The sequence below is a fragment of the Microcaecilia unicolor genome, chromosome 3 (genome assembly GCF_901765095.1).
Source record: "Microcaecilia unicolor chromosome 3, aMicUni1.1, whole genome shotgun sequence".
NCBI classification, from domain to species: Eukaryota; Metazoa; Chordata; class Amphibia; order Gymnophiona; family Siphonopidae; genus Microcaecilia; species Microcaecilia unicolor.
Window position 1 is genome coordinate 62,039,439 of NC_044033.1, and position 3,640 is coordinate 62,043,078.

The 3,640-nt window shown below is 46.1% G+C and overlaps 1 non-coding gene across 1 annotated transcript; it reads right to left on the reverse strand.

Moving 5' to 3' along the window:
- Positions 1-2,078: 2,078 nt before the first annotated feature.
- Positions 2,079-2,151, reverse strand: TRNAT-UGU. The gene has a single exon. It is a non-coding gene; the product is annotated as a tRNA-Thr (tRNA).
- Positions 2,152-3,640: the final 1,489 nt, after the last annotated feature.

The following is a 3,640-nucleotide window of genomic DNA, read 5'->3' on the forward strand; positions in this document are numbered from 1 at the left end:
CAATACTTAAGTACTTATGTAAAAGTACACACCTACTTACCAGGGGCGTAGCCAGCCCTCCTTGGGGATGCCCAGGTGTGGACTGAGGGGTAATGAATTGCTCCCTCCTCTCCCCTCACACGCACCCCTGCTAAACATATCTTTGCTGGAGGGGATGTCAAGGACCCACCAGCCAAATAAATACAGTGCTACAGCTCCCCTCCTCCTCCTCGCGCTGCTTCCTAAAGGGCTCTTTTACTAAGCTGCAGTAAAAGGGGCCCTGCGCTAGCAGCAGCTGCAGCTGTTTTTGCTGCGCACCAGGGCTCATTTTACAACAGCAAGTAAAAATAACCAAAAAAAATGAAATGACCATGTGGTAAGTTCGCACTTGCCGCACAGCCATTTTGGGAGGGCAACGAGCTCCCTTGCTAACCCTTACGCCAAGCCCCCTCCCTGCCCGTCTTCAAGTCTTTGCTTAAAGCCCACCTCTTCAATGCTGCGTTCGGCACCTAACCCTTACCATTCAGTGAATCCAGACTGCCCCAATTTGACTGCCCCTATCGGACCGACCGTTCACTTGTCTATTAGATTGTAAGCTCTTTGAGCAAGGACTGTCTCTCTTTGTTAAATTGTACAGCGCTGCGTAACCCTAGTAGCGCTCTAGAAATGTTAAGTAGTAGTAGTAACCCGTCGGTAACCACGCAACATGCGACACTGTCTGATTAGTGACGGGTAACCCCCTGTGGAAATATGTTTTCAATATTTCCGCTAGCGCCGGAAAGGGAGCGCACTGGAGATGAAACTACTGACAGCACTCGCGTTGGGCTGCAGTAGTTCCGGGTTTCTACGCAGCAACCCTTTAGTAACAGGGCTCCTTAAAGCAGAAGTTAGCAACTTTCCTTAAGGCACGCACTGACTTCTGCCATAAGGAAGCATGCACGAGGAGGAGGGGAGCCGTGGGGTGGGACTGTATTTATTTGGCTGGCTGGCTGGCGGGGCTTCGGCATCCCCGCCAGCAAAGGTAAAGGGGTGCTGCAGTTCTGGAGGAGGACCAGGCCCCCACTTCCCGTGGCTATGCCACTGCTTGTCACTGCTTATATTTGTTTTTGTGAAATTTTTTTTAAATATAAAATTACTCTTGTAATGTAAAGCCCCTATTTCTTAGACATTACAGTAAATTCTAATTAAGCCAGGCAGATAAACAAAACAAAAAACCAAATAGGATCCAGACTCTTTTAGTTGTAAAAAATCAGGTTGAAGGCAGGATTGCATGATTAAAGGGTGGAGGAGGGCAGCATGAGAGTTCCTCAATTCTTAAAGGGTCCTCATCCATTTCTCTGGGCCAATGCAGTAAATTACAACACCAATTACAAAACGATCAGAGTGTTAGGAGTACACGAATAAATGGATCGGGCCGGGAGCTTCTGAGAAGGAGGAGAGGAGACAACAAGACAGTCGTCATCATCCCTAAGATCCTCAGTGCTCGCAGATTCGTGTTTTTATGCGATGGTGATGTGATCTGCAGCCTCTTACCCAGAAACCCCCGAGCTGTCCTAGGAATGGATGTAGTGTCAGAAAAGTGAAGAATCCCTCTCATATAAAATACTGATTTCGATTCTATATGTGACAGATTCACTTCTCTGACCGTGTATCGATTCCTAGGACAGCACGGAGCCTTGCACCAGCTGGACTTTGGATGCTGAGCCCGGCCAGTAAGATCCTGGACGTTTTTTTTCTTTTGGCTGGGAGCAGCAGACAGTGGAAAGTAATCCTACATCACCACCTACTGGAATAAGCGTGATGTCGCGGTATTCTTCCCACGTGTTGTCTATGGCATGAGACTACTTCAAAACTCAACAAATGCTTTTTAATTAATGGAATTGTAAGAATCTTCCCCTTCTGCCTATCCCTTGGATGTGAGAAGGAGATTTCGCTTCTTCTTCATCGTCAATGATTGCAGTCCCCCCATCTGAGAAATGTGAAATGCCTGCTGATGCTGGCTAATATAAGACAGTTATAGAACCTTCGTGCAACAGTACAGTGATATTTATATTGCTTAGTATATTGTCTTTGAAAAATAAGACATCACTAAAACACGAAGGCCCCAGCGAGGATCGAACTCGCGACCCCTGGTTTACAAGACCAGTGCTCTAACCACTGAGCTATGGAGCCACCTATTGGAAGAGTTAATCTAAATTGTTTATGGATAATATTACACAAAGATAGTTGCATGCAAAAGACAACATTTGTTTACTCAATTATTACTTTTTTAAAAACCTATATTTCAGTTACGCTGTCCCATTATATTAAGCCATCCGTTTAAAACATCATAAGAATAGAACGAAGTGTGGGTGGGATCTGGTTCAATATCTTAAAAAAGCTGTGAAACAAAGCTTTGGCAAAAAAAAAAAAAATCATATATATTTTTTAAAAGATTGGCAGACAATGTGAAAATAAGGGGGGAAAAAATCAGCTGCGACATATAAGGTTACCATGAGGAAACAAGTCTATCACATGCACGTTTTCCTATCCCCACCTTTCTGACTCTTTGCAGACCCAAGCTTCTAGTCCTGACTACTCTTCTCATTTCTCATCCAGGATTCATCTTACACATACTCCCACAACGTACACCAGTGCTATGCTTCCACCTACCAGAATTCATGCCTCCTTGTCACCCCACCCTTCAGCATGTATTCTTTCCTTTTCAACGCCCAGCATTTATACACTAGCTTTCACCTGTTTCTTTTTGCCTCTTTCTTATTACTCCCCTTCCCCTGCAGCTACCTGCTCTTCACAGTCCTCCTAGAATTCATTCCCCACCCTTACCTCCCTACAGACCACTCACAGCTTGCTTGGCGGATCTTTCTGCGAGTGGAGAGTAGGGGCGGGGGCAGAGAGGAGTGGGTGCAGCAATCAACTCCTCCCTTCTCTAGCATAACAAGTCGAACTTATTGGAGCTGTGAGAGGGAGGAGGAGCTGAGAGCACCCCAGTTTAGCATTGGCAGCTGAGACACCCTGACCCAGCCCCAACAATCCACTTGCCCAGTAAACTACTCTTCTCTCCGCTCCCCGCCAACACTTGCCTTCCTTTCCTCGAAGGCGCTGCCTGGGAAGGGTCCATTGACATGGCAAGCTATACAAATTCCACACAACACACATGATAACAACTTGGCTGCAGCTTTATTGGGTAGAAAAATGATTGATATTACAAATCATATAAAACAGATTACTTGAGCCAAACGGAACGAGCAATAACATTACTTAGCCTTCCTTCATACTAGCAAGGCTGACTATTTCTTAAGCACAGTTTGCAGGATGTCCTGCTGTGCAGCAAGTGGCCCATCCCTCCCAGGCACAGCTATTCCAGCTGTGGCCACACACTCATTATGCATAATTCATACCACATCAATAAACCAGGCTCCAGTACTTCGGCCACCAGCCTGGGGTAGTTACTTGTAACTTGTGCCAGGCAACGCACCCCCACCTTAGCTGCAGCCACTTGTGCTGTGGAAGTACTATAACAGGAGCCATTCTAACATTTCAAACAAATTCTTGTCAACCCACATTCAATGCTAGATGAAATGCCCACCTTTCCCGTGTGCCTCTTGTCTGCTACACCAGAGTCAGAATCTGTCACATTTGCTTTCTGGTGACCATGCCC